The following is a 13,352-nucleotide window of genomic DNA, read 5'->3' as shown; positions in this document are numbered from 1 at the left end:
CACCAAACTGTCTGAACGTTAAAATTTTCAAACTGTTTTGATAATGGTGTGGCTTTAGTTGTATGACTTGACAAGAAAGGAAAATGCATCATTCTTCATGAAAGTTATGTCCAGCATGAATAAACACCATGGATATTCTCAGGTACTCCTAATTTCAAACATTCAGTTCTTTTTTTCCCATAGTCTATTGAAATGTCCTCCAAATTTTAAAATAATAGAAAATAATAACTAACTGAATTAAGTCAGTAAACATTACACACTGGACTAGTCACCAAAGATGAACACAAAAATATATACAAATCACAAATGGGGGGGGAGGGCTATCTGGTTGCATAAAAAAATATATATAATTACTCATGAAAATGCCTGAATGTCTGGCATTTTGAGGCACAACTCTTTATGAATGTAGTACTTTTCCAGTTGTAAAGTTTTATAAAACCATGATAATAAAAAGCAGTATAGTCGAGGGTACAAAGAAAACTTAAGTAGTACAAATTATGAGATGGAATAATCGTTATGTCCATAAGGGTCATTACTTTGTTTATGATCAGAAGACATTCAAATTATATTCAAAAGGATTTAGCTATAATTTAGTGTATTATGCACCCAGGCAGAAATATGTTTTCATTTATTTATGCAACAATTATATACATATATGAATACATACATAACTGCTAGAGGTAGTTGTAGTATGTGTGGCAGACACTGACTGCCTGGGTTCAAATCCTGACTGCCTCTTACTAGCACTCAAGCTTGGGCAAGTCACATCCCTTCTCTATTCCTCGATTTCTCATCTGTAAAATGGGGATAATACTAGACCCTAAATCATATCGCTGATGTAAAGATTAAAGAACCTACAATGGTGCCTAGCATATATTGCAGCATAAATACTTACTGAAGTCTGTTCTATGCCAGGCATTGTTCTTCAATCTGGAGACACTGAGGTGATCAAAATGGAGAAGGGCCCTGCCCTCATCTGTAATTACATTCTATTGCAGGAGAGAGACAACCAAGGAACATATATTATAAATAAATCAGATAACTGAAAATTATGAGTAAGTACTAAAAACACAAGGAACGGTTTTTTGTTTTCGTTTTGTTCTTTTTTGGAGAATGATTGAACTCACCATATAGCTTGAGAGATTGATATTTTTTAATACAAGTAATATAAGCATGCATACATAAAACTATATAGGATAGAGGGCTTTTGGCGCCCCCTCACTAAAAATCTTATGATAATACTTTTACAGAAATGTTCAATTAACAAATTGACTTCTGTAGAACATAGGTTTGTCTCTTCTGTGTGCTCTCCAGGTTTTGTTGTGTTTTCTCTTCTATGGGCACCCCATTTACTTCCAGCACTGGGACTTTCGCACACCTTTGTGCTCCCTGCGAATTGCTGCACGCTAACTGCTGAGAAGGCAATGGAGTACAGCTAAGGGAGCTTTGCTTCACTTCCAATCTGTTCTGTAAAAAATGTCTAGGGTTGGGAGCTTTTATTAACAGGGTCTGCATTTCCTTGGTGCTTGCGTGATACTACAGCTCTTAGTCTCTCTGCTGGTAGCACTGCTTTTTGCTGGCTTCCTCTGGGTTTTTGCCCATTGTCTTCCATGCTGTCATAATAAGTTAGCTTAGTTTGTCTGGAAGAGTAGCTTTCTTATTAGGGTTTGATTGAAAGCAGATTTCCCTCATTGAACAGAAATGAGAATGCCGTGACACTTCATATGTAACATTATTAGCCTCTCCTTGGCTGGCATGGCTTTGGAGGTTTATTGTTTAACACTGTCATGCCCAATATTATATAGGCAAAAATATTACAGTGTAGTTGCTAAGGAAATGTGAGAGCAAGTGATCAGACCATAATGTCTATTGTTGGAAAAATAATTGTTTGTTAGATCATTTATATCGAATTTTGGGATGAAAATATTTGCTCATCATAGGGTAGAAGTCTCTGCTATTGAAGTATTGTTGTGAGTCAAACGCTTATAATAAGAATCATTCATTGAAATAATTTCTAAATATTTTTCTAGTATCTATGTTGAATTGTAAAGTCTGGGTCAGAGAAAATGGAAGTAAATTTCCTGGCCCTATTTTAATATCAACATCATAGGGGCACCAGGCAAGCAGAGGGAACAGTCAGGACTGGCTCCTTCTGGGCAGCCATTCTCGGAGCACAGATTACCACAGCTTCCTCTTCAGTGTAAGCTGGATCTTCGTGAGGAGTAGTTCTTAACTTTTTTAAATTTTACTTTTTTTTTTAACTTTAACACATTTTTATAAAATACCAGCATCTGTGAGATTGCAGCATGGGAACTATACCTCAAAAGGTAATACTAAGTATTTAGTCACTTATGCAGAAATCTTTGAATACTCAAGGTTAATTTCACAGCAAATGAAAAAAAATTATTATTTATAACAAAGTAATACAAATTGTACCTTCAAATTATAATTTAAAAATTTAACATTTGTTTCATTATGTTCTGTTGTAAGCGTGTTAGCTGTATTATTTCATTCTCATGATCCCTATGAACTAGGTATCAGTGTCATAGTAATTTCTGAGACGGTTGAACTGAGACATGGAGAGATGTCATGAACAAAATTCTTCATCATTAGGTCCATCATTACCGCATATAAATTTTAAAGGAGTAAAATTCGGGGAAAATATAAAAATTGAATTAACAATTGTGTAAATAAGAGGTTTTATTATAATTAGAATTATCTTCAATGTCAAATAATTCAGAGACTAAAATGAAAATTTCAAACTTTGCAAACACATGGTTTAGTGGGAAAGGTATTTGTCTTTTGGATAAGAGAATACATTGTGTTTTGAATTAATAGTTGCCATGAAAACATCTTTATTGATGACCACCACAGTCTGTTGTAATATGTTTGTTTGTTTGTTTTTCATTTTGGATCAATTGTATTAGTAAAGGATATTTGTCCACTTCTAAGAGAGATGATGTCTTATAGTTTTCTGCCTGCACTGACAAGAAAGGGGTTTTTTAGCCATCTAGCAAGTGAGAAAACACTGGCTAATAGGACCACGTAGGAGATTGAGACCAAAAAAAAACAAAAAAACAAAAAAACAAAAAACACAGTTGGAACTTTTTAAAATATTTGTTTTGAACCCAGAACCCAGTCTCAGCAATGTCTTTATTTCACATTAAGAATTCTACACTTAGGTTAAAGATGTAGCTCTTTTTTCCCCCATGGCTCACTGTATCATTCATTCTTGCTGAAACAATGGCAAAGTGATGCCAGAAGGCATATCAGAAAGGCAAAGAAAGAACTTCAAGGAATCATGGACTGCAGTGTTTACCAAAGAAAATAACAACAAAATGTGGACTTAGGGATAAAAAATAGTTGGAAAGTTTAAATAAATCTTTTAACCTAGTGTAAACAATTAGCAATTACTTTTAATTGCCTTTATTTTTATTGTTTTTATTAATTACCTAAATTCCAATTTTAAAATGTCACCATAAATAAGCAATTTATGTTTTATACTTAGTGTATTCAAGAATAATTCAGAAAACATTATTCAGAAGACTTGTTAAAGTTTAATACGGATAGATACATTCAATATCTAACCTCTATGGGCAACAAACATATTTCTGCCTTTTAGTGATAAGGAACCCTATAACAACCCATCTTCATTGCTAAAATAATGTGTTTGAACAATTTTATATTATACAATCACTAAAGCATAACTCAAAACACAGTTTTGCCACTTACTGGATATCTGTTTTTAGGAAGAGAATGAAGAGTGGGAACCGTACTGCCCAAAGCTTGGCTAATGACCAACAATTGTCTCATGACCTCAGGGAAAAAGGGTGTTTTAAGAGTCTGGCAGAGCTGTGACAGGCAGGAAGGTGAGAAGAGACTTTCTGCTATGAAGCAGGAAGGGAGAGGCAGATCTTAATTTATTCATTAGCAAACTTCAAAATACTATTTGAAAATGGATCTATTTTTGTTTTCGTCTGAAGAAATAGTAAGGATCTATCATTTTACTGAGACCTTAACACTTTCTCACTAACCAGCAGGTTATGTGAAACATTTTTCATCTAATATTTGGTATCTTCTTGATTATTAACCTATTTTAAAGCTTAAAAGTCTGTGCTTACTCAATAAAGCTGAAAAAAAAGTTCATGTTTGTTGCTAACATTCTTATTTACTAATAATCTCAAAAATAAAAGAATAAATAATTTTTTTAGGAATAAATAAGAACAAATGAAGACAAAGAGTTGGGAAAATATCAGTTTTATTATGAGTATTATATCTTACTTATTTCTGTGTGCCTGAGTTGAAGGAAGAGAAAATACTTAAAATGTCAAAACATGTTTGCAATATGTTTAATTCTGTTTTCTGTTTCTATGATCTTACCTCTTTGCTCCCTCTCCCGTTACTGAATAGAGTTAAATGTCCCCACTAAGTAGTAGAGCACTATTTTATGTTATTTATATTATTTTACTTTTTGAGGATTTTAGCAATAAAATGCAATTAAAAGCTTGACCACATTAATAAAAAATCTAGTTTTGATCATATTTTGGCTTAAAAAACAGTATATTTTATTTTTCTAATTCAAAAGCAATACATAAATTTACCAGAAAGTGTTACATAATACCACTAGATAAGCAGACATCTTTATCTTGTTACTACTTCAGATGAGAATGAACTTAAAACTTAACCTTCAAAACGGTCAGTTCTTTCTTTCTTTCTTTCTTTCTTTCTTTCTTTCTTTCTTTCTTTCTTTCTTTCTTTCTTTTTGTTTAGAATAATAAAGTGCTGGTATCTACATTTTTATAAACCATAAGATGCCTTTCCCATCTTTTTCATGTTTATCCTGTGTTAATCCTTTATCACTTTCATTGGAAATGAAAGTGATAAAGGATAAATAAAATGTTTTTTTTTAACTTCTAAAGCTGGCATCATTTTTTTAAAGTGAGATTTTTTTGAGCCAAAATGCTAGTCCAAAAGCAGACTGGTCTTGGGGTGTGGAGTCAAAACCACCGGTAGCATGGCTAGGTAGAAAAGACAACATGTCCATCATCCCTAAGTTTAAAGCGTTTTTATACATAAGGTTTGAAAAGGGAAGAATGAGGCAATCTGAAAGAAATTGCATTGGCTATAGGCAGAAGGTAGGAGAAGGTGAAGTGGGTCCAGCTTTAGATAGGCACAGAGTCTGAAAAAAGGAATGTCCACTCCTGTGGATTGACTATGGGCAGCTGTCCACAAAACCCACGTGTAAATAAGAGGAGGAGGCTCCTAGATTTCAATGGTGCCTGGCTAAAATAATTCGAAGTTCCAACAGTCAATAGAAGGAATGTGAGCAGTCTCTTATTTGACCAACAGCCATTAACAGACTAACAGTTCTGTCTCCTCTCACTCTCCAGTCACTGTAACTTAATTTAGAACATTTCAGAGTTTTCTCCTTGTTAGAAAAAAAGAATGTTTTGTTTATTTCAAATGAGTCAATAGATCTACCTCAGTAAAGGGGAAAAATGAGAAGGAGAAAATAACGAAGAAGAAAAAATGAAGAAGGAGGAGGAAGAATACTGGCAGCCATTCATAAATAAATAACCATAGCATAATGAGTATAACCAAGATATTTCCCACTATTACAAATAAACACCACCAATAAGGTTTTAGACCATATTCTTCCTGATAGTTTTCTATCTATTCATAAGTAGATATGCAATTTTTCTTTACTTAGACATAGGCATATTGCTCTATACGTTTATGCTTTTCAATTAATGTATTGTGGACATTATTCAGCGTTAGTACATAGAAATCTAAGTGACCATTTTTAAATGTTGAATGTATGGATGGACAACAAATTATTTAACCATTGCTTCTTAATAAATGTTTAGAATTTTTTTAGGTCTTTTCATACTGAGAACAATGAATAAACCTATTTTTACATACAACTTTGCAAAATTGCCTAAATAGTTCCTTAAAACAAATTTGAAAGAAATTAGGTTTTAAAGAAAGTAGGTTTTTAAAAAGTGTATGCACTAAACAAAACAAACAAATAAACAAACAAAAAAACAGGTATACATGTTCAAAAATCTTCCGGAAAATCTATGCCAATTTATACCTTTACTGTGAGTGAAGAAAATTTGTTTATACATACCTTCAGCATCACTAAAATTTATATATCTTTTATATTTCTCTCAGGAAATCACTTTGTAAAAGTCTGGGAAAGGAGAAAGTGTAGAAAGAATGTCCCTAAAACTACATAATCCTTCAGTCTATGCAGCACTGAACTCATGACTTACATCAATTTTTAGTTTATACCTTTAATATATCCTGGGGCAGTTCTTCAACCTCTTCTGAAAAATTCAATTTTAATTTTTATCTGTCCACATCCTTTCATATATGATTTGGACAGATGCAGACTATTGAATATAGTGTAAGCAACTTTCTTAGTGATTCCTTTGAGCTACTTCATAGTTCCTGCTTTAACAGGCAAGAGATAGTCAAGTAATAATGATTCAGCTATTTCTTAAAGATGTCACAATTCTACATTCAATAAAGAAAATGTGCATTCGTGGAAGGTATGATATTTTTGAAGTTTTAATGTCAGTTCTTATGAAGGGCTTGGACATACCCATACCCCAAATCTCGTAGGATTTCCTGTTGCAGAATTGGCTAGTTTGCTGACTTCACAAATGGAATTTGAGCATCACTGTGTGAGTTACAGGTTACTTTAGCTGAAAAGGGCATCAAAATATTTTATAGTAAAGTTTAACTGTTGACTAAAATAGCAGCAATGCATTTTTGGTTTGAAAGAGCAATAAAGGGAAACCTTGGAAATAAAATCTTGCTTATCTCACTATCTGTATTATGAATGCAAAAGGATATTACTAAACCAAAAGCATAAAAAGGCAATATTATGTTCCACACTTAATTTGTTTACTTAATGAATCATAGTAATGGATTTCCTAATGTTGACCCATGAGGTGCCATGGATTTTAAAATATAGAGATAAAATAAATGGATAAGATGATATGACTGGAATATATTTTAATTTTAAGTACTTATTCCTAAACAGAAGAAAAGGCTGTATCAGAAAAGGTAGCCAGGATATGAAACATGAAAAATATGCAAATATTGCTACAAAATCAAGTGTTGGCTGTTAGCAGAAGTGGGAGATTTGCTCAGAATGGAGGGGCTGGGACAAATGGGAATGTCTCCTCATCAAGGGTTTGAAGGGGAGGAGAGGGCAGGAGGCGAAAGGCAAATAAGATATTTTGGTAGCTATTGTTACTTATTAATTATTATGTGTTAATAGAGATACAGAGATTTTAATATTATGCTTAGAATAGTAAGGTGATATTTAAGGGCATAGGAAATCATAAAATAACATTAATTTAAAAGTGAGAGTGAGAGGATAAAAGAGAAATTTAACAGGACTAGCAAAAAGCTTAATATAATGAGCAAGAACATGGAGAAAAGTAAAAGAGAAAAAATAATAAATAGTAAATATTAAATGATGAGAACAAAACCAAAATTTATCTTTACAGTAAATTCAAATAAGCCAAATTTCCCTATAACGAAACAAGAAATATCAAAATGGATTTAAATATATATACATGTATGAATTGTTTATAAGAAATATACCTGGAATAAAATGAAGACAAAGGTTAAAAAGAAAAGGATGTACAGAATTATAAAGGCAAATGCAAATAAAAAAGTAAGAAGGACTGACAATCAATAAATCAGATAAAGCAAAATCTACCACAAATGCATTAAATGACACAAAAGAGTTATATTATGGTATAAGTTGTAGACTAAAATAAAGTTCATATCTTTATTCACCAGGCGAACAACATCAAAAATATATCAAACAAAATCCAAAAATAATTTAATTAATTAAAGATGTAATAAATTAAAAATAGGATCCAGAGACTCCTTTTCAAGTATGTACAACCAAATGTAATTTAAAACCCTTGTCTTCTACTGACAGAGATTATGCATTATTTTCTTACATGAGAACATACACAATTGTGAATCATATACTTCATCTCACAGAGAGCCACAGAGGCCATATTCTCCAGTCAATTCAATAAAACTAAAAATCAACAACAAAATCATGACTAAATAACCAAAAGCACTCTTCTAAACAACCACCAGATCAGAAGAGAAATTAGAGGGCTGATACTGAGAGATTAATTTTATGAGCACTTCAAAATCTATGGAATTGTGGCCTTGAACATTTCTATCAACAAAGAAAACCTGAAATTTAACAATTAAGAATTCCATTTAAGAAAGAAGACCAAGTTCTATTATTCTAAGAGCTAAACTATTTGAAGATCCTGGCTTATCTAGTATGTTTAAGGTCATACTATAGAAAATTCATGGGGAGGCCTGGCAAGGATTCAAGGCTATTTTTGACAGTTTCCCTGTCACAAGCAGGAATGTGAGTCAGACTGCTCTAGCCCATCGGAGTTCAGGGGCAGCAAAGAAGAAGCATCTCAGTCAAGCATGGGAGATTTGGCGAAGCAACAGGCACTCCCCCCACACTCCCCACCAGTCACGTTTACTCACTGGCAGCTGGATGCATTCTCGGAAGTCTAGTTGGTTCTCGGTAATCTGATGGTGCCAGAGCTGGGGAGTAGCGGAAAGGCAATGGTGCAGTCTGTGCCTCACTCAAGTGCCCACTGAAGGTCAATGGAAGCTTCAGTCTGACCCAGCTCCACTAGTAGACCACATCCTGCCTCAGTCTGCCCACATCTCCATTCCCCACATGAAAGGATACCTTCTGCTTTGCAAAAGATGCCTCGGGGCCATGAATGACAATGATGTGATGATGGTAGTAGAGATAGATTACAATACCAGTCAGAGGTTGCCATCTTTCTGAGGTGAGAGAGACATTTGGGAAGGCATGCAGATGATGCAATAATGAACTGACACAATGGTCTGGCTCAACCTTCTGCAGGGAGGTAGGGACAGAAGGAAGGGAAATGATGTCTTCTGAAAAGTTGGAGTCTAGGAAGCCACAAGAGCACAGGGTTAGCCTACATTCCTGCATGCCCTCTGAATGAGGACACAGTCTTTTAGGTCACGATGCTATGTGTACAGGTGTGAAGTTGGTCCCTGCTGTCCAAGCTATACTCCTGAGAGCCCTCAGCCTTCAGCCACGAAAGGAATGTGGCTGCCCATTCTTTGAGCATCACATGCATCAAATGTGGTCTGTGCATGTGCCAGGTAACTACTAACAGGGCCAAGCCCTAGGTTAAGCCTGGAACTTCTCATCATCTCTGAGGCTGACCATACCCCATCCAGTGCCACCTTTCACAGGTTTAAACAGCCAGTTTTAAGGAAAGGCAGGGCTTCCCCAGCTCTTTGGAACCCAACAGATTCAGTGTACCATACAGGGCCCTATGGTATTCCAAGAGCTCTCTACTCAGTTCAAATTCCAGGAATATCAGCATCCCCTGCTCCTAAGAGACCACCCAACTGGCTGGAGTGCACTCTCAAATTGGAGAAGCGCCACACTACCAGACCATCTCTTTTCTGTCTAAATTAGAATTAGTGCAAGAGAAAGGTGTGACATTGTTTTAAAGTGGAGATCTTTAAGTAGAGTGTGGCTGACAGGTTTCTACCCTTTTTCTCTATTTTAAGTTCTTGAAAAATCTTAAATGCTGAATCTGTATACGTAATTGAGAGTTGCTATTGGCATATGGGACCCCCTTCTGGAGCCCCGAATCTGATTCTAACATCTGCACTTCTCAAAGTTCTCAGGGGCTCTGCTGTTTGAAGAATGTAATGTAAATGCCACTCAGTTGGACAGCGAAGGACTTGCTCGTGATGAATTTATCCTTTTCAGTACACTGAACTAGTTAGTTCTCATCTTAGAAAATGTCATGGCATCATATTATGCATTCATTGGGAAACACCACCTTACACTCAGTAGTTCTGTTTCATACAATGGCCTGTCAGATATGTAATGGGTTCATCTCCCTTCTTTCAAAGAAAACAATCCTATGTTAGCAAGCCAAAATTTACCAAAAATGCTGAAATTAACTGCTCAGGAAGAGTCATTTTCATCTGTGGTCTTATGTTCTTATGTTTGATTTAGACACAGTTTATTATATTTCTATGGTATGATTTCAACAATAACAGCATGCAGTTTAATCATCATTTCATTTACAATGAAGTACAGATTAATAAATAGTCTATCCATCATGTGGAAGATTTCCAAATATCTATTCTATATATGTGCGTTGTGAAGCCATTTTCAAAAAGGATCCACAGAGTATCTTTTTAAATGTGGTATTTTTGAATTCCCCAGGGCCTTGAGCTTTCTTTCTCACCATGATACTGAAAAAGGGAGTAGGGATTTCTGTGTAATCAGCTGTGACCTAATCTTTGCACAAAAAGGAAAAGCATGGTCTCTCTCAAAGAGTTTACAGTGTAGAGTAACATCCATGGAATAGAGAAAGTTGAATATTATATTGTGGTTGTACAGCCTAGCTTGAAAGAGAGAACCTGTCTCTTTCTGTAGGAATCCGGGAAGTCGGCATACAAAACATGTGACTTAAACATTCCACATAAACAAAGTCAGGATTTTCAGAAAATGTGAGCATGGAAATAAAAATCGGGTGTCAGCTATAATTTGTGTGCAGATAAATTATAAAATATCTTCTTTTTCTTCTAGCTTAAAATTGTCATGAGTATGTCCTTGCTCATGACAAATACACTGGTTAGACACCAGGGTCCAAGTCATGGGACTGCAAATAGAGACCAGGACTCACATCACGTACACGTCGCATGAGAAAAACTGGGGTTAGAATTGTAATAGAATAATAGACCATTTGATTGTCAATTTAATCTGTATCCATTTCAAAAAGAAATAGAAATACAAGAAAGTAACAAAGGAACTATTTGATATAATATGTTAATCAGAGATAATTGCTATAAACATTTAGGATTTATTTTGCGCGACTATTGTGTCTGTGCATTTATACTCAAATACAATCACATGTTGATATCCTGCTGTGAATTCTTGGGACTACTGTGGAGGTGAGAAGAATAAAGGAAATTAAAATTTTATGTCTTTTTCAGATGAAATTGCTTTGTTTGGCATTGATTTTCGATGCTATCATTTTAATGTATAGTATGACAATTTACCCTCTTTAACACCGTTAAGTATTTGCTTATGTTGTGTACACTGTTCTTTGGGAGGTTTAACAAATATGCAAGCTGAGCAAAATGAAAATGAACCCCATAGTTTTTTATAGGCTTTGATTTAGTAAGCACATGAAAATGGAGAGTTAGTTATTCCTTAAAAAGTTTCAAATGTCTATATCTGCTTCAACATGACAAAAATGTCGAGTCCTGCAAGATGTGTTTCTGTTGTAATTAATAAAAATTGTTTCACTGGGCTTGTGTGTCTTTCTCTCTCTCTCTTTTTTCTTAAATATGGAACGCTTCATGACTTTGTGTGTCACCCTTGTGCAGGGGTCACGCTACTCTTCTCTGTACTGTTCTAAGTTTAGTACATGTGCTGCCGAAGTGAGCATGGGCTTGTATGTCTCTTAATCCCAAATCACCTGTGTTTTGCAGAATGGAACTGCTTGACTGGGAGTTTGTCTTAAAGATATTATTTTATACCATATACAAGAGAGAAATTCATGCCAAGTATGGCCTTCACTTACTGAACTCACTACTTAGAATGAGAGATATGAAGCATATGAAATATACTAAGGATGAGCTTAACGATGGACATAAATTCCAGAAAAGAGCAAAGGCAACTTGCCTTTGTGCCTCCCTGAAAAGTCCCAATCACTTTTTCAGATTCCCTTGAGCATCCTTTCACCAGGAAACTTGCTCTGAGTCCTCACTCTAGGCGATAGACCCTTTTGTGATACTTTCGTTAGGTGATGCATCCTCTATCACTATACTTAATTCCATTTTTTCCTGTATCTTTCTTCTTTTCTGGATAGTGAGTACATTGAGAACAGGTAGAATAATATTCACTTTCATCCCTTGGAAATGGCATCTGACACATAGAATTTTTAAATAAATGCCATTGGAACTTACGAGCTCATGAAAAGTTCAGGAGGGAAACTGGAAGGTATTATTTTGATTTTGAGATGCAAGCATCTTCTTTAAGAAGCCAAATTTCCAGAAAGCAGTTATAAATAGAGTGGAACTAAGAAGACTTTCCAGGCTTCAGAATGTTGTGACATTGAGTATATCTATCCTCTCATCTACAAGTGAGCTGCCTTGCCTTGCCTCAGTAGATGGCAACAATTGGTTGGTGGTTTAAGAGTTAATAGATTTCTTTAATATTTTTAAAGTTGTGGTATAAAATTCAAAGACAAGTTAATTTTAGAAACTAGCCCTTATTTAAACAAGGCAGTGAAGTTGAAATAATAAAATTTCTTTCAGAATTTTTAAAACAATTTTCTAAATAATTGAATGGCCTCCGATTATTTAAAAGATTGTCTTTACCAACTTCTTCTTTGTCTCCTACATTACTTTCACTTTCTATCACCTTTTAAACCAACTTTTTAAAAGACAAATATATTTGTAACAGGCATCCGGTACGAAGAAATTCGGCTGTGGGGAAGGGAGAAGGTTATATTATTTAAGGAGGTCGACGGGCATTTACAATATGCACGTACATGATTTATAGAGAAACAATCGAATCTTCAATAGCCTGAGAAACACATTTCGGAACAATTCTGGAAGATTAGAGGTTGATATATTTGAATATAAAGTGCAGTGATTTTAGTTTACCATATAATTTCTGTCACCTTAATCAAATCTATAAAGATATGATTATACTGCTTTGTCATGCTCAAGTCTTTCATAAGCCTTTCTTGTAAAAACCCTTTAGGAATGGGTCACTTTCTCAGTATTATCTTTAGCCTGATTAAATTTATTTTTAAGTTGAAACTCCAATTTTTTTGAGATTGTATATTTATTACAATATTTTATCACAGAACTAGAAAAAAAATTTTAGAGGTAAAAGGGATCTTGTAACTTTCCTAAGCTGAATACAGATGAATACAGCTGAACAAGATGAATAAAGAGACAAGTTCTTGTCACAGTACTATGAAAAGAACATAAATTTTGCAATCAAGTGATCTTGGCTGTTTCTCTAGTTCCACCATCTACCTTATAGATGTTCTGTTAATTAGGAATAAGTTAGATCATTAAAAACTTGAACTAAAATAGTTGATTAGATTAAATGTTTTAAATATTTTTGATTGAGTACCTACTGAATTAAATATTCCAATAGAATTTAAGCTCTATCAAAGCAGGATTTTTTTTTAATGTGTTTTCCAGAGCCTGGAAACAATGCCTGAAACATAATAAGTGCTTTATAAAATCTTTTAAAT

At 34.4% G+C, this 13,352-nt stretch overlaps 1 non-coding gene across 1 annotated transcript; it reads right to left on the bottom strand.

The window, feature by feature from the left end:
* Window positions 1-11,418: 11,418 nt before the first annotated feature.
* On the bottom strand, window positions 11,419-11,525 carry LOC118602315. Its single transcript, XR_004950663.1, has one exon. It is a non-coding gene; the product is annotated as a U6 spliceosomal RNA (small nuclear RNA).
* Between the last annotated feature and the right edge of the window lie 1,827 nt (window positions 11,526-13,352).

The sequence above is a fragment of the Rousettus aegyptiacus genome, unplaced genomic scaffold (genome assembly GCF_014176215.1).
Source record: "Rousettus aegyptiacus isolate mRouAeg1 unplaced genomic scaffold, mRouAeg1.p scaffold_m13_p_4, whole genome shotgun sequence".
NCBI lineage: Eukaryota > Metazoa > Chordata > Mammalia > Chiroptera > Pteropodidae > Rousettus > Rousettus aegyptiacus.
This window is presented reverse-complemented; position numbering and strand designations above follow the sequence as displayed.